This window comes from Dendropsophus ebraccatus, chromosome 8 (assembly GCF_027789765.1).
Source record: "Dendropsophus ebraccatus isolate aDenEbr1 chromosome 8, aDenEbr1.pat, whole genome shotgun sequence".
Lineage (NCBI taxonomy): Eukaryota > Metazoa > Chordata > Amphibia > Anura > Hylidae > Dendropsophus > Dendropsophus ebraccatus.
The window spans coordinates 101,677,577-101,699,110 of NC_091461.1; the positions used below are offsets into that span (position 1 = coordinate 101,677,577).

Genomic DNA, 21,534 nt, shown 5'->3' on the forward strand with positions numbered 1-21,534 from the left:
CTCGCTCCACGGGGTCCTGCTCTCGCTCCACGGCGTCCTGCTCTCGCGCCCGGCCAATCAGTGTGTTGCCCTGCCGCAGCCACTGATTGGCGGGGCGGGAGAGCAGGACGCCGGGACCCCGTGGAGCAAGGAAGTATGTATACAGAGCGGGAGGCGGGCGGCATCAGTAGGGGTTAAGCGGCCGGCAGATTTACATACAAGCAGCGGTCGTTCAGACCGCTGCGTGTATGAAATGACAGCGATCTGCCAGGACCTAGCCTACTCGCAGCGTTATTAACGCTGCAAGTCGGTAGGTGTGAAGGCACCCTTAAGGGAATCTGTCAGCTCTATATCATGCTCAGAGCTCATGTGTCAAAAAGGCTTAGCTGAGCCACAGCATGCAGCTTCCTCCCTCCCCCACCCTCCTACTGTGTATGTCAACTAAAGGGGTTGTCCAGCGAAAATCTTTTTCTTTCCAATCACCTGGTGTGAGAAAGTTATATAAATTTGTAATTTACTTCTATTAAAAAATCTTAAGTCTTCCCATACTTATCTGCTGCTGTATGTCCTGCATGAAATGTTGTTTTATATTCAGTCTGACACAGTGCTCTCTGCTGACTTCTCTGGCTGAGATAGGAACTGTCCAGAGCAGAGAGGTTTTCTATGGGGATTCATAGAAAACCGAGTCTCAGCCAGAGATGTCAGCAGAGAGCACTATGTAAGACTGAAAATAAATTTTTAATTTCCTGCAGGACATATAGCAGCTAATAAGTATGGGAAGACTTGAGATTTTTTAATAGAAGTAAATTACAAATCTATATAACTGTTTGATATCAGTTGATTGGAAAGAAAAACCCCTTTAAGGCAGGGAAGGGAGGGGGTGGGAGGAGGCTGCATGCTGCGGCTCAGCACAGCCTTTCTGACTCTTGATCTCTGAGCATGATATAGAGCTAACAGATTCCCCTAACAGGCGCCAATCCTTGTGCAGATCCAAAGCAGAGACACCAGCATAAGGCAGCTATATATTTTCTCCATCGCTTCTAACCCTAAAGATGCCATGTCTTCTCTATAGGATCCTGTATACAATGCTAGCAGAAACTGCAGACAGTATTTCTAGTAGTCCTGGGGCCCCGGAGGGACATACAGATGTGGGGACGTCATATACAGTTTGCAAGGAGAGGTTGGGCATAGTTTTTTTCCTGCAGTTACGCTTTACCATGTCTGCCCGGCTCCAGTGTGAATAATATAGAGAATACTCATTAATGGTGATGGCATATTAATCAGACACAGCGCCCCCTGCAGGCTGACATCCCCAGTACCCCATCACTGCCTCATCCATAGAACTCAGTCCAAACCGTCAGCTGTATCTCCCCATCCCACCAGCTCAGACTGATCTCTCTCTCTCCTGGTATGGATACACAGACATCCATCAATCCAGGCTGGTGGGCGGGGAGAAGCCGAAGGGCACCGCCCCCATGACTCCTGGTTTGAGCAGAATAAAAGTAATGAGAGATTCCCTTTAAATTTTCGGTCAGATTAGACTCAAAGTAAGCTGAGATAGGTGGTGCTGTTTTCAGGGTCCCCACACTGTAGGGCCATTGTGGTGGTCTCTGCTCTGTCTATGGGAACTTTCTTTTTTCCTGATGCATCACAGGGTCCGGGAATAACTCACCCGGCAAAGAAAATAAATCCCAGAGCCCCCCTTCATGTCACTAACAGGTACAGGGGAGGACCCCATCAAACAGCTCCCCATATCTCAGCTTCCCAGACAACATCCTCCATCCTCAGGGCCAACACTCCTGCACGTCCTGCCCTGAGAAGCTCTGCATGTGTAATAATCTGCAGTCACTCCATATGCTCTGCAGGTCTGGGTGAGATAGTCTGCAGTCACTGCACATGCTCTGCGTGTCGATGCGCAATAATCTGCAGTCACTCCATATGCTGTGACAGTCTGTAAGCAATAATCTGCAGTTAACCCTCATGCTCTGCAGGTCTGGGTGAGATAGTCTGCTGTCACTTCATATGTGCATGCACAATAATCTGCAGTCACCCCTCCGGCTCTGCAGATCTGGGTGTAATAGTCTGCAGTCACCCCTCAGGATCTGCAGATCTGGGTGCGATAATCTGCAGTCACCCCTCAGGCTCTGCAGATCTGGGTGTAATAATCTGCAGTCACCCCTCAGGATCTGCAGATCTGGGTGCGATAATCTGCAGTCACCCCTTAGGCTCTGCAGATCTGGGTGTAATAATCTGCAGTCACCCCTCAGGCTCTGCAGATCTGGGTGTAATAATCAGCAGTCACCCATAAGGATCTGCAGATCTGGGTGTAATAATCTGCATTTACCCCTCAGGCTCTGCAGATCTGGGTGTAATAATCGGCAGTCACCCCTCAGGCTCTGCAGATCTGGGTGTAATAATCGGCAGTCACCCCTCAGGCTCTGCAGATCTGGGTGTAATAATCTGCAGTCACCCCTCAGGCTCTGCAGATCTGGGTGTAATAATCTGCAGTCACCCCTCAGGCTCTGCAGATCTGGGTGTAATAATCTGCATCACCCCTCAGAATCTGCAGATCTGGGTGTAATAATCTGCATCACCCCTCAGAATCTGCAGATCTGGGTGTAATAAGCTGCAGTCACCCCTCAGAATCTGCAGATCTGGGTGTAATAAGCTGCAGTCACCCCTCTGGCTCTGCAGATCTGGGTGTAATAATCTGCAGTCACCCCTCAGGCTCTGCAGATCTGGGTGTAATAATCTGCAGTCACCCCTCAGGCTCTGCAGATCTGGGTGCGATAATCTGCAGTCACCCCTCAGGATCTGCAGATCTGGGTGTGATAATCTGCAGTCACCCCTCAGGCTCTGCAGATCTGGGTGCGATAATCTGCAGTCACCCCTCAGGCTCTGCAGATCTGGGTGCGATAATCTGCAGTCACCCCTCCGGCTCTGCAGATCTGGGTGCGATAATCTGCAGTCACCCCTCAGGCTCTGCAGATCTGAGTGTAATAATCTGCAGTCACCCATCAGGCTCTGTAGATCTGGGTGCGATAATCTGCAGTCACCCCTCAGGATCTGCAGATCTGGGTGTAATAATCTGCAGTTACCCATCAGGCTCTGTAGATCTGGGTGTAATAATCTGCAGCTACCCATCAGGCTCTGTAGATCTGGGTGTAATAATCTGCAGCCACCCCTCAGGCTCTGCAGTGCAGCAGGAGAGATGCTCTGCAGGGATGAGGGGGAGGGGATGAGCCCAGCATCCTCAGTATCCCCCAGCATCATCCTCTGCAGAGCATTGCAGCGCAGGGATGCTGCGGAACCTCTTGCGGTACCTGTCCGGCCCGGCGGCGGGGTCAGCGGGTGGTCGGGGCGGCGGAGGGTCCCGGGGAGGCCTCCTGGCCTGAGCTGTGGCCGGGGGGCGCCATGCTGGGCCGGATGGATGAAGCCCCCGGGGTCCGCGGCTGTCACTGGCCGACTAACCGGAGCGGAGACTGCGCCTGCACGACCCCCACAATGGCCGCCAATGAGCGGCCCGGGCACCGGAGGCAGCCGCCAATGGCAGGAGCATGGCAGCCGTATAGGAGGGGAGCGGAGACCACCAATGAGAGCCGAGCACCAATCACAGGCGGGGGAGGGGGCACAGCCATTAACCCACCAGTGCCCGGCCTGCGCCCGCTGATACCCTCATAACCCTGTGCCAGCTGCTGCCCCTATACCCCTGTGCCTGCTGCTGCTGCCCCCATACCCCTGTGCCTGCTGCTGCCCCGATACCCCTGTGCCAGCTGCTGCCCCTATACCCCTGTGCCTGCTGCTGCTGCCCCCATACCCCTGTGCCTGCTGCTGCTGCTGCCCCCATACCCCTGTGCCAGCTGCTGCCCCGATACCCCTGTGCCAGCTGCTGCCCCGATACCCCTGTGCCTGCTGCTGCCCCGATACCCCTGTGCCTGCTGCTGCCCCGATACCCCTGTGCCTGCTGCTGCCCCGATAACCCTGTGCCTGCTGCTGCCCCCATACCCCTGTGCCAGCTGCTGCCCCCATAACCCTGTGCCTGCTGCTGCCCCGATACCCCTGTGCCTGCTGCTGCCCCGATACCCCTGTGCCTGCTGCTGCCCCGATACCCCTGTGCCAGCTGCTGCCCCGATACCCCTGTGCCAGCTGCTGCCCCGATACCCCTGTGCCTGCTGCTGCCCCCATAACCCTGTGCCTGCTGCTGCCCCGATACCCCTGTGCCTGCTGCTGCCCCCATAACCCTGTGCCAGCTGCTGCCCCGATACCCCTGTGCCTGCTGCTGCCCCGATACCCCTGTGCCTGCTGCTGCCCTCCATAACCCTGTGCCAGCTGCTGCCCCGATACCCCTGTGCCTGCTGCTGCCCCGATACCCCTGTGCCTGCTGCTGCCCCCATATCGCTGTGCCTGCTGCTGCCCCGATACCCAGGGCCGTATTTACCACTAGGCACCCGTGGTCCGGTGCCTAGGGCAGCACCTTGGAGGGGGGCAGCACCAGGGACCAGGTGGAAAAACTAATTTTTTGGGGGGTTTCATTTTTTAGTCTCCCACCTCCTGGTCAGACTTGCCATTAAATCTGGTGACTTTTTGAGGGGGGTGGGGGAAGGTATGATCAGGTCTGGTGTGGCTGTGACACCCGGAGCTATTACCTACCAATCTACCAATCCTGTGGTGAGAATTCCCTCAGACAATATGCAGACGGCTCTAATCATTTATTCAATGTGGAAATTTATGTTTTAAGCAATTAAAAACCATAAAAATGTGATCCAGACAATGTTCTACATGTAAAGAAATGCATGTAGCCGAAACCGCACTCCCGCACAATGGTGCGTCTTCAGGTTTAGATACCCCTGTGCCAGCTGCTGCCCCGATACCCCTGTGCCTGCTGCTGCCCTGATACCCCTGTGCCAGCTGCGTCCCGCATACCCCTGTGCCTGCTGCTGCCCGATACCCTTGTGCCTGCTGCTGCCCCGATACCCTTTGCCAGCTGCTGCCCCGATACCCCTGTGCCTGCTGATGCCCCGGGGCCAGAGACTGCGGGGGCTGCATCCGAGAGTAGAGGGGGGAGACATGTATGACGGCCTGGGAGGAGGGAGCACATCATGCCAGGCTTGAGAGAGGAGGGGGCACAGCATGCCAGGCCTGGGAGGAGGGGGCACAGCATGCCAGGCCTGAGAGAGGAGGGGGCACAGCATGCCAGGCTAGAGGGGAGGGGGCACAGCATGCCAGGCTAGAGAGGAAGGGGCACAGCATGCCAGGTGAGAGAGAAGGGGACACAGCATGCCAGGCCTGAGAGAGGAGGGGGCACAGCATGCCAGGCCTGGGAGGAGGGGGCACAGCATGCCAGGCCTGAGAGAGGAGGGGGCACAGCATGCCAGGCCTGAGAGAGGAGGGGGCACAGCATGCCAGGCCTGGGAGGAGGGGGCACAGCATGGCAGGCCTGAGAGGAGGGGGTACAGCATGCCAGGTCTGAGAGGAGGGGGCACAGCATGCCAGGCCTGGGAGGAGGGGGCACAGCATGCCAGGCCTGGGAGGAGGGGGCACAGCATGCCAGGTGAGAGAGAGAAGGGGGCACAGCATGCCAAGCCTGAGAGGAGGGGGCACAGCATGCCAGGCGAGAGAGAGAAGGGGGCACATCATGCCAGGCCTAAGAGAGGAGGGGGCACAGCATGCCAGGCCTAAGAGAGGAGGGGGCACAGCATGCCAGACCTGGGAGAGGAGGGCACAGCATGCCAGGCCTGGGAGGAGGGGGCACAGCCTTCCAGGCCTGGAAGAAGGGGGCACAGCATGCCAGACCTGGGAGAGGAGGGGCACAGCATGCCAGGCCTAGGAGGAGGGGGCACAGCATGCCAGGCCTGGAAGGAGGGAGCACATCATGCCAGGCGAGAGAGAAGGGGCACAGCATGCCAGGCCTGAGAGAGGAGGGGGCACAGCATGCCAGGAGAGAGGAGGGGGCACAGCATGCCAGGCCTGGGAGGAGGGGGCACAGCATGCCAGGTGAGAGAGAGGAGGGGGCACAGCATGCCAAGCCTGAGAGGAGGGGGCACAGCATGCCAGGCGAGAGAGAGAAGGGGGCACAGCATGCCAGGCGAGAGAGAGAAGGGGGCACAGCATGCCAGGCGAGAGAGAGAAGGGGGCACGGCATGCCAGGCGAGAGAGAGAGGGGGGCACAGCATGCCAAGCCTGAGAGGAGGGGGCACAGCATGCCAGGCGAGAGAGAGAAGGGGGCACAGCATGCCAGGCCTAAGAGAGGAGGGGGTACAGCATGCCAGGCCTGAGAGGGGAGGGGGCACAGCATGCTAGCCTGAAAGAGGAAGGGCACAGCATGCCAGGCCTGAGAGAGGAGGGGGCACAGCATGCCAGGCCTGGGAGGAGGAGGAACAGCAGTACGGCCGCATTCACACTGGGTTTGCCTTTCATTACATTGAATCCCGCTGTATAGATTTATCAAACATGGTGTAAAGTGAAAGTGGCTCAGTTGCCCCTAGCAACTAATCAGATTCCACCTTTCATTCCTCACAGACTCTTTGGAAAATGAAAGGTGGGATCTGATTGGTTGCTAGGGGCAACTGAGCCAGTTTCACTTTACACCATGTTTGGTAAATCTCCCTGTTTGTTCCCATAGACTTGCTGTAGCTGGATGTGTGCTATAGTAGTGTGTGCGGCCATAGTGCACTCACCAAAGATGACGTTACTGTTAAAGAAATAAAGGCAATCCAGCCATCTTGCCCTGTTTCTAATATCAATTTGATGCTTAGAGTAGAATGAAACAATAGATTTCTGCTTAGATGATATTTAGTTGTAAGCACAAAAAGTAAGTATTTTTGCAAAACATATGCTGTGTCAGCCACCCTGTGATGCCGAGCCCAAGAACTGTGCACGTACATCTCAATATGGTGGAAGATAAGAAAATGTACTCGCTGCCCATTATTCAAGCTCCAGGATTGGTGCAAACACATCACATGGACATTTAAAACATGATAAAGACCCAGTATTGTTATCTGATTGTAGCGCGCTGACTTGCCACGTCTGTATGTCACTTTATTGTGATCTTGTTTGAATACTAATAATCTTCTAATTTGGAGCAGCTGTCTCACGTTGTCTTTATCCACAACGTTACCTTCTGCAGGGATAGCGCTCTTTTTACAGCACTTCCCCTAGCCTTAAAGGGGTCTTGCTTGATTCAGTATACCATCCGATGAGTAGGGTCTGACCACTGCGACCCTCCAAGCGCGATGACCTGCAGCACCCAAAGCTCCTTTAGCTGGGGGAAATATTCTGTTTGCTGCCTGAATTTTACTACCCTGGTGATGCGGGCACCGAGCCCCCAGCGTACATACCCCCATGTCTTCACCACTTATGCCCCTGGTGGCACCTGGTTACCTGTTTTGTTTAATAAGTAAATTTTTTATTGGAACTTTTCATTGTACTGTATATAAGAGCACACAGGATATGGGCGGCACTGGTGTACCATGTAATAGGTGCAGCTTACAGTGTAACAACCTCCGGGAACAGCAGGGTGGTGGTGCATATGCCAGGTCAGTAGATAAAGGAGCTGCGGCTGCACCCTCACCCTCAGGAATAAACAGCTCCCTTTATTTAATGAGCAAACACACACAGGTAGCAGAGTGAGACGCTGCCAGCAGTGGTAACAGTCTGTTTCGCACCGGCTGGCGCTTCTGTGAACCACCTTTACAGACCACTTTTATTGAAACTTTTTTCAACCAAAAGACCAAACAAACCCATTATCCCACCAATCCTGACTAAATCCCGTATTGGTCACATCCATACATACCCCAGGAAGCCGCTGCAGCCATCATACCCCTCATCTCTGCCCCCTACTCCACTGGGTAAATGTATATAGGCAGAAGGGATGTATCTACTCCTGACTGTAGGAGGCACAATCATGACTTTTCTCACCAACAATGTCAATGGGTCCATTAGAATAAGTAACATGGTTGCACTTTGTAGTTTCTAGATTTCTGTATGTTTTTAGGCTTTTTCCCGTTGGTTAAGGGGTCTGGACAAAGGATGGGATTGGCGGATAATAGGGAGAGGAGGGATGGGTTTGGCGGATAATAGGGAGAGGAGGGATGGGTTTAGCGGATAATAGGGAGAGGAGGGATGGGTTTGGCGGATAATAGGTGGAGGAGGGATGGGTTCGGCGGATAATAGGTGGAGGAGGGATGGGTTTGGCGGATAATAGGTGGAGGAGGGATGGGTTTGGCGGATAATAGGGGAAGGAGGGATGGGTTTGGCGGATAATAGGTGGAGGAGGGATGGGTTTGATGGGATAATGAGGAGGAGGGATGGGTTTGGCGCATAATAGGTGGAGGAGGGATGGGTTTGGTGGTATAATAGGGAGAGGAGGGATGGGTTTGGCGGATAATAGGTGGAGGAGGGATGGGTTCGGCGGATAATAGGTGGAGGAGGGATGGGTTTTCTGTATGTTTTTAGGCTTTTTCCCGTTGGTTAAGGGGTCTGGACAAAGGATGGGATTGGCGGATAATAGGGAGAGGAGGGATGGGTTTGGCGGATAATAGGGAGAGGAGGGATGGGTTTAGCGGATAATAGGGAGAGGAGGGATGGGTTTGGCGGATAATAGGTGGAGGAGGGATGGGTTCGGCGGATAATAGGTGGAGGAGGGATGGGTTTGGCGGATAATAGGTGGAGGAGGGATGGGTTTGGCGGATAATAGGGGAAGGAGGGATGGGTTTGGCGGATAATAGGTGGAGGAGGGATGGGTTTGATGGGATAATGAGGAGGAGGGATGGGTTTGGGGGATAATAGGGGGAGGAGGGATGGGTTTGGCGCATAATAGGTGGAGGAGGGATGGGTTTGGTGGTATAATAGGGGGAGGAGGGATGGGTTTGGCGGGATAGTGGGGGAGGAGGGATGGGTTTGGCGGATAAAAGGGGGAGGGATGGGTTTGGTGGGATAATGGGGAGGAAGGATGGGTTTGGCGGGATAGTGGGGGAGGAGGGATGGGTTTGGTGGCATAATGGGGAGGAGGGATGGGATTGGTGGGATAATGGGGAAGAGGGATTGGGATTGGTGGAGTAATGGGGAAGAGGGATTGGGATTGGTGGGGTAATGGGGAAGAGGGATTGGGATTGGTGAGATAATGGGGGATGGGATGGCTTTGGTATGTTCTTTATGTTGAAAAAAGGACTGAAAAAGTTTCAATAAAAATTGACAGAAAAAAGTAATATGGATGCAGCCAGCAGGTGGTTGTCAGGGCTCCTGGGTATATATACTGGAGTATACAAGGTACTGACTTCAGTTTGTGACCATATGCCCCAATACTACCCGGGTATGACCCCGTCCTTCACCCTTACTTCACCTCTGTACGCTCACAGTCAGCCTCCTCTTATCGTAATGTTACAACAATAGGAAAACACAGGATGTTATAGAAGAGTCAAGTCTGCGACTGTGGAAAACAATAACAACCAGAGCCTTGAACTATGTGTAACTGGGGCGGCAGAGGCTGCAATGGTCTGTGTGTTCGTCAACTCCCAGAACCTTCCTCTTCCCTCTTTACAGAACCTTTAAGGGTTTTCCATGGAACCTGGAAACTCTGGTGTAGTCTGAAAATAGATTATGTTTTGTCTGATTCATTTAAAAGGTACTTAAAGGGGTTGTCCAGAGGTTGTACAGGCCGAACTTCGATGACAGCGGCCAGTCATTGACACAGTCGTGTTACAGAACGGCCGCTGTCATACCTTGTGTGAACCTGACCTTAATGTGTTCTACACCCTGGTCTGTACCTCCAGATTCATAAATTGACACTATGAGGGACATTTACTATTGAGTCTAAAATATGCGACTTTTGTCTTGGTCTGCTTTCTCCCCAGCCGAATAGGACTAATTTACCAAACGTTTCATAAATCTGTGAATAGAATATAAAAAATTGTGCAAACATATTCACCTGGTACTGACCAGACGTAGGCCTGCACTTGTCTTTTTAAAAAGTTGCAAATGATAAATTGGGCGCTTGTCCCGGATTATGCAAATTTTTAGGTGAACACTCAAAACAGGCAGATTTATTATTTATTTATTTTTTTTAAAAGGTGCATCTAAAAAATATTCACCCGTCAAATACTGGTTCATAAATAGAACCTACACCAAGTATGGGTGAAAAATCCAATTACAGTGGTGCCTTGGATTACGAGCATAATTCGTTCCGGGACCGTGCTTGTAATCCAAATCACTCTTAAACCAAAGCAAATTTTCCCAAAAGAAATTACTGAAATGCAGACAATTGGTTCCTCCCTCTAAAAAGAATGATTTTTTATTCTGAGTAACATGTAAAACAAATTAAACAAACATTTAGAAACAGCTGAATATGTGATATTATAAGTTACTGTACAGTATAGTAATCAGTATATGGTGTATAATATATAGTAAGTGCATAAACCTAAAAAACAGCAGACCGTAGTACAACAGGCTAGAATAGAGAAGCAGGGCTGCTGTCAGAGGTCTGTGTGGTCACATGACTGCAGTGGGGAAGGGGGGTGTTCAGCATGGACCAATCAGGAAGTGAGAATCACAGAACTGTGATGTGTACAGCTGAGTGTAAGTGCAGGCAGATTATAGCAGCAGTGTGTATAGCTGAGTGTGAGTGCAGGCACAATATAGCAGGAATGGAGAGAATGGGGAACACAGGGGTTGACAGAGACTGCAGGGAGCATGAATGAATGTGTGGGCACATAAATGCAGCTCTCTCTGTCCGGGGAGAGAGGGGTTACAGCTATGGAGAGATTACCTCCACAGTCCTGTCCCCTGATGTAAGCCCCAGCCTGACGTGGATCTGCTATGATTTGGAAGGTGAGGGAGACTTCCTGGGTCAGAGTACAGTGCTGTAGACCCCGCTATGCAGACCATGCCCTTCCTCTACTCCCCCTCCCACCCAGTACAGGGAGCTCTTAAACCAAAGCAATGCTCTTAAACCAAGTCCCAATTTTTAAAAACTGTGAGCTCTTCTTTCAAAATGCTCTCAATCCAAGTTACTCTTAAACTCGTAACACTGTATTCACCTTGAAATACTGTAGGTGCAAAGCCCTTGCTAAATGTCCCCCTATGTTTTCTAGCTGTTGCCCCCATCTCAGTGGCCCACTTATTATATAGTTCTCTGGTTTCCAGTAGGTTTTCCCTTCTGGAGCTCCCTCGTCATTTATCCTGTATCATTATGATGCTGGGAGTTCCCCATACCGGCCCGCAGCTTCGCGCTCCCTAGCATTCGGGTTCTTTGGAGCGTGTGCATGCGTCCTAAGATAGCAAAGGTTTTAAAGGCAACAATTAGAGATTTGATATGAGCCTACCTGCTATCAGACGCCACAAAGACTTTATACACTAACATTGTGTGAGATCTGCATAGTACTTTAATCAGTAAAAACTACATAACTATTGGTATCATATCCCCAAACTGCAGGAGAGGTCAGATTTGGTGCTACAGGGATGCTGGGTCACCATTTTAGAAATCTGTTAGACTATAGAATGCAGCTTACAGGTGTCTGTACTCTGCAACAGCTGCAACATCTGTACTCTGCAACAGCTGCAGTCGGAAATAGCTGCAATAAAACACAAAAATCACTGAACTCAGGGAGAAGAGCGAAAAAATCCAATGGAGTACTCATTTACGAGTCTCCACTGTTTGTTCCCTACAAAATTTGAATATGCAAAGAAGGGGTCCGTGAAGCCTCAGTTACGAGTCTCAAAGCACGGGAAGAGCCAGATATCTCCTTCTCTGGAGAGAGGGATATCTGGCTATTCCCGTGTTTTGAGATTCGTAACTGAGGCTCCACGGACCCCTTCTTTGTGTACAATAGCTGCAACATATGTACTCTGCAATAGCTGCAATGTCTGTACCCTGCAACATCTGCAATATCTGTACTCTGCAATAGCTGTAACATCTGTACTCTGCAATAGCTGCAATGTCTGTACTCTGTAAGGCTGTACTCTGCAATATATACTCTGCAATAGCTGCAATGTCTGTACTCTGTAATGGCTGTACTCTGCAATAGCTGCAATATCTGTACTCTGCAATGTCTCAGTCTGCCGTTGAAAACCACATGTCCTAATACTAAAAATGTCCTAATACTAAAAATGTCCTAATACTAAAATGATTGGAAGGGAAACGCAAATCCTCCAGGCTACAGGCTGTAGACAAATATGTCGCTTGAGTGTTAGCCCACATGCCCAAGAAATACTATACTAGCAACAAAAAGGCAAGCAAGTATACACGGACCGCACCTCACCATGTATCAAAGCAAAAATCATCTTTATTTACATCACATTACATTAGTAGAGACCACCACCAATAAGTCAAACGAAATACCATCTGCTCATCACTGGTCAAGAAAGGACGGAAAACGCCAGCTATATAACATGGTAAATATTGGCCAATAACAGTATCAAACAATGAATATAAAAAGTCAAAGTACAATAAGGAAGTCCCCCGGACAGAAAAGGTGGGGTTCCACACCCCATTCATCCTAAAGACCATGTTTAATATAAGACCATAAAACAAGGGATTAGTTATTTCTCTCCAGGGTGAACGGGGTGTGGAACCCCACCTGCTCCGTCCGGGGGACTTCCTTATTGCACCTGAACTTTAACTATTCATATTCATTGTTTGATGCTGTTATTGGCCAATATTTATCATGTTCTATATCCGGCTTTTTTAAAGTCTTATTGTGACCAATGATCCGGATGTGTTATATCTTTTTCTAAGTGTTGTCATTAAAAATAGAAGAGTGTCCAGCAGCATCCAGAATGTGATCAAATCCAAATTTTTCACAAATTTGATAAAAAGAATGCAACATTTTGACCTCCGAGGGTCTTGGTCAAACATACTTAAAGGGGTACTCCAGTGGAAAAAAAAAATTGTTTTCAATTAAACTGGCATCAGTATGTCAAATAGGAAGTGATGTATTTTTTCAGTCTGACGAAATGCTCTCTGCTGCCACCTCTGTCCATGACAGGAACTATCCAGAGCAGAAGCAAATCCCCATAGAAAATCTCTCCTGCTCTGGACAGTTCCTGTCATGGACAGAGGTGGCAGCAGAGAGCACTGAATACACCACTTCCTGCAGGGCATACAGCAGCTAATAAGTACTGGAAGATTTCAAATTTGTAGATTACAAATTTGTACAACTTACTGACTCCAGTTCATTTCAAAACAATTGTTTGTTCACCTCTTTAAGCACCTGTTTGACAAAATCCCCCATAGGTTAAAACCTTGCATTCTCTGTAGCGGATTATGTGAATAAACTCGGATTTATTCATATTCTGGATGCTGTTGGATCCTCTTCTCTTCAAGTTTCCTGTGGCTGCATTGGACTGAGTTCCTGTTCCTGAGTTCCTTGCTGCTTTTTGGTTATGTTATCAGACACGTCAATATTTATAGATCTCAGCAGGTCTCGCTGCAGAGACCCACTGCGATCAGGAGATATAACCGGGGAGAGAGTGTGATCCGCTCCACAGCTGTTCCCTATAAATCCGGCAGTTCTCTTCATGCCCAACATGTCAAAAGTTACTTTTAATGACAGTGACTCTTTATGTACCATGATAAATATTGGCCAATAACAGTATCGAACAATGATGGACGGAACAGGTGGGGTCCCACACCCCGTTCACCCTGCAGAGAAATAACTAATCCCTCGTGTTATAGTCGTATATAAAACCTGGCCTTATATAAAACAAATGATTAGTTACTGATCTCTAGGATGAACAGGGTGTAGAACAGCAGAGCTGGCCTACAACAACATCCCTACCCTATAAGCTAATATCAGCAGTATTATAGACATATTACAGCTCTGTACTAACTACATGGAGGTATTATGGTATTGATACCAATACTGAGATATTCTCAAGGGTCATATGGAAGTGTCATACACCTGCCCACAGGGACTCCATAGATCACTATTAGAGATGAACGAACCGGGTTCGGGTTCGAGTCCATCCGAACCCGAACGTTCGGCATTTGATTAGCGGGGGCTGCTGAACTTAGATAAAGCTCTAAGGTTGTCTGGAAAACGTGGATACAGCCAATGACTATATCCATGATTTCCACATAGCCTTAGGGCTTTATCCAACTTCAGCAGCCACCGCTAATCAAATGCCGAACGTTCGGGTTCGGATGGACTCGAGCATGCTCCAGGTTTGCTCATCTCTAATCACTATACAGGCTATACACACACATGAGGCCAGCCATCAATAAACCGCCTCTAGACTAGAATGTATTGGGTGGGTTATATGTATGACCGCCTGGAAACTGATACACATGAATACAATGAATCTACACGGAATCAGTGACCTCCCGTGTATCCGATCTGTAGCTGACTGTGAGTGTATCACCAACTTCTCCTTGCTTCATATTTTCCACATTTTCTATTTAAGGTCATTTTTCCTAATCAGTTTTTTTTCTATGTAATGAATTCTGAACAGCCGTAGTATGGGGGGTTGCCATACCGCCCCCCACCTAGCTATTTGGAGGGTCTTGGCGGAGGAAGCCCCTCATTATGCACTCACTGAGTGATTGCCTAAAGATCCCACCCAGAGTTCAGGCAGGGTCCCCTCATCTCACATCACAAAGGGGGGGTGGGATTTGTAAACTCCCATAGACAGCTGCAAAGCCCTTAATGCAAGCAGCACCATTGTGCCTGAGATTAGTAAGACAGCTGGGGACGCCCACCGGGGACAGCCAAGAGACAACCAGGGCCTCCCACCTGCTGCTCCGGGACAGGTCGGGGGATGGGAGACCCCTCCATTACCCTCTCTTGTATACTAAAAGGGACCAATATTATACTATTAGGAATTGTCATTGTTTCACAACTTTCTAATACACAGCGGAGGGTTTGTTACAGTTACATCCAGTTCAGACAATCCTATGTGGTATTAACAGGATGGACTCCAGGCTGATACATTGTAACAAACTATTATGACAGGAGAGATTGGTGCTGCGGATGTGTTTAGCTCATAGAGGATTGCCTGGACTGGATACAGTTATAAGAATCAGTTCACATGCTGCAGATTTATTGCAGAAAGTTCTGTGACTCAGAAATCTATGGTGCCTGGATTTCAGATGAAGGAGACGGTCACATAAATCTAGTCTGCTGCGTGTGAACTCGGCCTAATAAACCTCCAGTGGTGACAAATATCAGATCTCTCTGGTTTTCTGCCTCTGAATGTAGCAGAGTAACATAGCGGCCACGTCCATCCAGTTCATCCTATTACCCAGAGGAAGGAAGAGACCCCAGGAGGTGGAGGCCAAGTTTCCTCATCTTAAGGTAGAAAAATTCCTTCCCGACTCCAAATCAGTCATCATAAAAAATCCTTGGATCAGCGCCTCTGTCCAGGGACTGTAACCTGTAATATTAATTATTACACTCTAGTAATAGATCTGGACCCCTCCTCATCTCAGGTATTGAAGTCCACCAGGACACCTTCCTCTGACAGTAAGCTCTGTCGACTCTGCTCTTAAGAATCTATAGATATCTCTATGGTATCACTGCTGCTACAGTAAAGAATTAATAGAGAATGCCATCGTCTCACTGCTCTTACAGAAAAGAATCTATAGAGAGCTCCATAGTCTCCCTGCTCTTGCAGTAAATAATCTATAGAGAACACCATAATATCGCTGCTACTAGGGTAAAGAATGTACACAGAGACCTATAGTCTCACTGCTCTTACAGTAAAAAATCTATAGAGAACTCCATAGTCTCACTGCTCTTACAGTAAAAATTCTATGGAGAATGCCATAATATCACTGCTCCTATAGTAAAGAATGTACACAGAGACCCAAAGTCTCTGATAACAGTAAAGAATCTATAGAGAGCTCCATAGTCTCACTGCTTTTACAGTAAATAATCTATAGAGAACTGCATTGTGTTACAACTCGTACAGTAAATAATCTATAGAGAACTGCATAGTGTCACAACTCATACAGTAAATAATCTATAGAGAGCTCTGTAGTGTCCATGCACATACCATAAAGCAGAGGTACCAAAAGCTACCCTCTGGCTGTCCCAAAACTACAATTTCCATCAAGTCTGGACAGCCAAAGCTTTAGATGTCCAGGCATGATGAGAATTGTAGTTTTGCAATACCTGGAGAGCCCATTTGACACCTGGGCTGTAAAAACTCTGTTCTGTAGTGTCACTGCTCTTACAGTAGAGAATCTACAAAGAGCTCCATAGACCCAATGCTAATACATTTAATAATCTATAGAGAGTTCCATAGTCTTCCTGCTCCTAGAACAGTTTGTACTCTCAGGACGGCTTCATTTCCCACAATATATCTTGTGTTGTCTGACTAGTAGAACCAGGCTTTCATCATGTCTATTGATGCCCCCCCTGAATCTTTGCTGCCTTGGCAGCAGCTGCCTGACATTGGTTGCTACAGTTACATTTACTGACAGCTAAAATTCTTACATCCTTCTTTACGTCCCGTTACCCAGTATCTTATGGGTTTCCCTTCCCATGTACAGAACTTTTTATACTTTGAGAACTTAAAAATACTGATGAATGGGAACAGCCAGTAGATTGCAGAACTTTGCATTGAGACTTTGGTAACAGGCGACCGGGTAAAACATTGATTCCGGCAAACGGGAGAAACTGGCAACAGAAAGCCATCAGATTCTTTTCTTCCTTGGTATTATACAAGCTGGTGTATACTGTAGCTGATACTGGGCGTATTCCCTGCCATCCCCTGATTTGCTTCAATGTTACTGAATCTTTCATTAGGATCAATGAGCCGGTGACTGATATGGCAGCCATACACATCAGCAGGGGAGGAGGAGACGTGGTCCATACCATGTGCTGCAGTGAGATTATTATCGCCATTGACATGTCCGACCCCTCCTATACTGTAACACGTGGCCCCACAAGAGCTGACAGCAGGACGTCATCTGACAGCTACACATACTGAGATTTTTACAATCTCCTTAGCAGAGAAGCATGATACAGCGAACAACCCGGGATCAGGTAACTGTCCTGGATTATACAGCAGAACATGAGACACAATGGACGGATACAAATCTTACAACCAGGAGATAAGATGTTAAGGGATGGCGATAAGATGTCTACAAAGTGCAGCGTCTACTGACAAAATCCTCGCCATTGCCCTGAAACCTAAAACCAAGATTCAGCGTGGCGGACGATGATACTGAAAAGCGAAACGATCAAGATCAACCCAATTACTTAAGTGTTACGGAGCAGATCTTGCTTGCATACGGTTATTCTAGATTTGACTATGCATCCCTATACAGTACACATCCCTACAGATCCCTGAGCTCATGATCAGCAATCTGATAACCTGAGGTTGCATTTGAATCACTCAGATGATCATTTATAGTCGGCAACAATGAACAAAGTATATTGTTTATGGTATATGTTACTGACTCCCACAATTCACATGCCCATTGTTATGGTATATATGGTATATGTTACTGACTCCCACAATTCACATGCCCATTGTTATGGTATATATGGTATATGTTACTGACTCCCATAATTCACATGCCCATTGTTATGGTATATATCGTACAGTATATGTTAGGGACTCCCATAATTCCCATGTCCATTGTTATATACTGTACGATATATACTATAACAATGTGAATTATGGGAGTCAGTAACATATACTATATATACCATAACAATGGACATGGGAATTATGGGAGTCACTAACATATACTGTACGATATATACTATAACAATGTGAATTATGGGAGTCAGTAACATATACTATATATACCATGTTAGTGACTCCCATAATTCCCATGTCCATTGTTATGGTATATATAGTATATGTTACTGACTCCCATAATTCACATTGTTATAGTATATATGGTATGTGTTACTGACTCCCATAATTCACATGCCCATTATTATGGTATATATGGTATATTTTACGGACTCCGATAATTCACATGCCCATTGTTATGGTATATATGGTATATGTTACTGACTCCCATAATTCACGTGCCCATTGAAATAGTTTATATGGTATATGTTACTGACTCCCATAATTCACATGCGCATTGCTATAGTATATAGGGTACAGTATATGTTACTGACTCCCATAATTCACATGCGCATTGCTATAGTATATAGGGTACAGTATATGTTACTGACTCCCATAATTCACATGCGCATTGCTATAGTATATAGGGTACAGTATATGTTACTGACTCCCATAATTCACATGCCCATTGTACGTAACTGTTCTATCATGTGACATCCGGCATAGAACCCGTCAGACATGATTAGATGAGCACCAAGATAAATGATACATTTCCCAACATTATCGGTTGTATCTAATGGCTTCCCCCAATAAATTTTAGGATGTTAATGGTGGAAATGATCAGTAATGGATAAGACAGCGTATATCACAAAAACATCAAATCACAAGATTATGCTACCAATTCCTGCTCTTAGATCCCGCCTGGTATTATAGAGTCATTCCCCTGTGTATCACATGGCGGATACAATGTTACACTGCGCAGGGTTCTACTGTAGCAATCTAGATACAGTAGATTGAATGGCACAACTTTATTGCTCTGTCCCTTTCTGCTGCTTCTGGGGTCAGTGTCTGGGGGTCCTTACCTTGAGGTCACAGTTGCCATTGATCCGCTCTCCTTCCTCTCAGCTCTTTCATACACACAAACACGGCCGCCTCTAGTCTTCCATGAGAAAGTTGGGGTTGGGGGTCCCCAGTTAGCAGCTGTAGCGGAGGGCAGCAGCACAGAATGGCAGCATTGAGAGGCCGCCAGGCAGCTGACACACACTAATCCATCTCTTGTGTTACTCAGGAGCTCACTACAAGCATTTCCCTTCCTGTGGCTGCACTCCAAATGTAAGCACACACCTCCTGTCCTCTGCCCCCTCCTAGCCAGGGATCAACTGCTTCTTTATCACTGAGGATAAGGGGACAGCAGCTGATGCAGAGCCGAAGAACGACAGAGCCAAGACAGTCTCTATGTTATAACCCCACACCGTTCCCTTTAACCTGACACATATCACCCTAAATCCTGAGTAACTATAAGTCCTGAGTCCGTCATCTTGTGTCTGAAATAAATCCTGCTCAGCTGTTTCTTAGTTATATCTCAAAGCTTTGTGACAACCCGTATGGGCACCAGGGGAGTAACTAGAATCCTATGTGCACCAGGTTACATTTTCTGTGTAGATAATACTATCATATGATAACATTATATATAATACCGCTATACATGGTGATATTACTGGCTTACTGTTACTGAATAAATCCCAGTACAAGGTATATACAAGGTGCAAATACTACCACAACATGACCACACATTACCATTGCATATTGCCAGAATAATACTTCCATAATGTTATTAAATTAAAAATTCTGTGCACAAACCTCTATTCCCCCCATACAGTGACCATATAGTGGTGTATTCCAGCTCTACACAGGATCCAGAGAGTCATTACAGTGTAGTTACATCCAGTGGCTACAGTGATTACAGTGTAATTACATCCAGTGGCTACAGTGATTACAGTGTAGTTACATCCAGTGGCTACAGTGATTACAGTGTAGTTACATCCAGTGGCTACAGTGATTACAGTGTAGTTACATCCAGTGGCTACATGTGGCATCTCCACAGGTTGAAGCTGTTTACTTTCTCTTGTCTTCTCCATTTGGCCCAGATAGGCATGAAGATTTTTTTTAAGCCAAGACTCAACTCTGCAGAATTTGCTGTACTTTTTTGGATTTTAGGTTTCTCACTTGCAGCACTAGCCCTACCTTTTTCCAACCTCTGTGCAAACTCGCCATAGACAGTACTAGTGCCCCCTTTTGGTAGTAGTGTCCTTTTAGTAATATTGTTCCCCTTAATACCTCACACAGTTACAGTGCCCACTTTTATTCTCCCTGCCTTAAGGAAAAGTCCCACCAAATTCAAAAAGAGAGACGAAGGCGGGGGGTGCGGGAAAATAATATACAACCTAAACTTACCCGTCCCTGTGTCCCTGTTGTGCCGCTCACGGGCCTCACTGACAGCCACCGGAAGTCATTTTGACTGAAAACTGGGTATGTCACATACTTGGATGTTCCAGCTGCAAGGTTACAGCCCAGCTGAGTGATTGCCTGCTCAGCCAGTCAGTGAATGGAGCGGTTTCCCACCACAGTCACTGATTGGCTAAGCAGGCAATCACTCAGCCGGGTACTTGACCTTGCAGCTGGAAGAGCGGGGTATGTTACCTTGCAGTTGGAAGAGTTTCAGGTCACCTGCAGCTGTCAATGGTACCCAGGAGCGGCACTACCAGGTACGAGGCAAGGTAAGTTTACTTTATTATTTTCTCACACACCCCTGGCTTCCTGACTTTTTTTTCTTATTTGGTGTGACTTCTCCTTTTAGTCCCCATTGAGATCCTATACAATGGTCCACTTTTGTGCTCCCATTATATAATGTCCCCATTACCCTCTGAGCAGCTGAAAGGCCTTCCTGATGTCTGTGGCCATGTGCAGGTGGCGTCATGCTGTCACATCCTCAGCGTAAGCTCATAGGCCTCCAGTCTAAAGAGTAAGTGACAGGGTAGGAATCCAACGTCTCTCTGCTCTGCCATAGTTTTCAGCTGGATCCAGAGATACAGGTTGAAGCGCCACTGGCGGCAGATTTGTAAGACTATGCTTGTTTTCTAAGCGAGATGTGCTTCAGTTGTAACACACACATAGAGAAGTATTGGTTCACCCTGGATTTCAGCTAGAATATTTACATTCACAGACAGCGAGCAGACATTTTAAAATGGAGGACTTGAAGCAAAGTATATTAGACAGCTGTTCCACATTCAGGTGATCGAATCATCAACGACTCAACATGTTGCCATTGTGCCGACTGGGTCCTGTATGGGGTATGGTGATAGCCTTGGGCCTGTATCCTGTCGTTGTAGTGTTAGCTTCATTCCCAGGCTGACACTGCTTGGGTCACAGTCTTGCAGCAGCGGATAGACGCTGCATCCTGTTATCCCAGGTTGGAAGCAGTTAATGTCTGCTGTCCGCAGTTCAGCCCACCACGTAATCCTGGGACTGAGGAGACACACAAGTCACTGTCAGATCCAAGACACAAAGAAGCTTATTGACAGGGAATTTCATCAGCGGTCTGTGGAGCTCCCCCTGCCTGGGATTAACTCTGTGCACTGCTGCGTCAGCTGACATCATCATATCACCATCATCATCATCATCATCATCCCACTTAGTAATGCTCTGCAGCAGATGCTGTGCTGCCCCATACATGTGATTGATGGCTGCCTCCTGGGCCGCTCCGGCCTCATCTGATATCATTAACAAATCACTGCTGAGTCACAGGGAGCAGGCCAAAGCTCTTGGGTCCCAAAACAAAATCTGCATTTTTATTGTCTAGCAGATACACTTAACACCTAAAAGAGGAAATGTCACCAGTGTCACCTGCAATGCCCATAAATTACCAATTCTGGAACATATTTACTTATAGCTCTTTGCTGTGCTGTCCCTGTGTTATTCTTACCAGAAATGTGTGACTGAATAACCAACTGGGTGTTACCAATTGGGGGCGTG

The 21,534-nt window shown here is 47.9% G+C and overlaps 1 protein-coding gene across 5 annotated transcripts in view; it reads right to left on the reverse strand.

The window, feature by feature from the left end:
* ST3GAL3 (ST3 beta-galactoside alpha-2,3-sialyltransferase 3) overlaps positions 1-18,785 on the reverse strand; it is a 184,037-nt gene extending 165,252 nt beyond the window's left edge. For 3 of the 5 annotated variants that reach the window (XM_069981271.1, XM_069981269.1, XM_069981270.1), the window contains exon 1: positions 3,303-3,529. The gene's annotated coding sequence lies outside the window, so the exon portion shown is untranslated. Of the gene's footprint in view, positions 1-3,302; positions 3,531-18,584 lie in introns of those variants that run through there. The other 2 variants (XM_069981268.1, XM_069981267.1) reach the window with 2 other exon arrangements.
* Between the last annotated feature and the right edge of the window lie 2,749 nt (positions 18,786-21,534).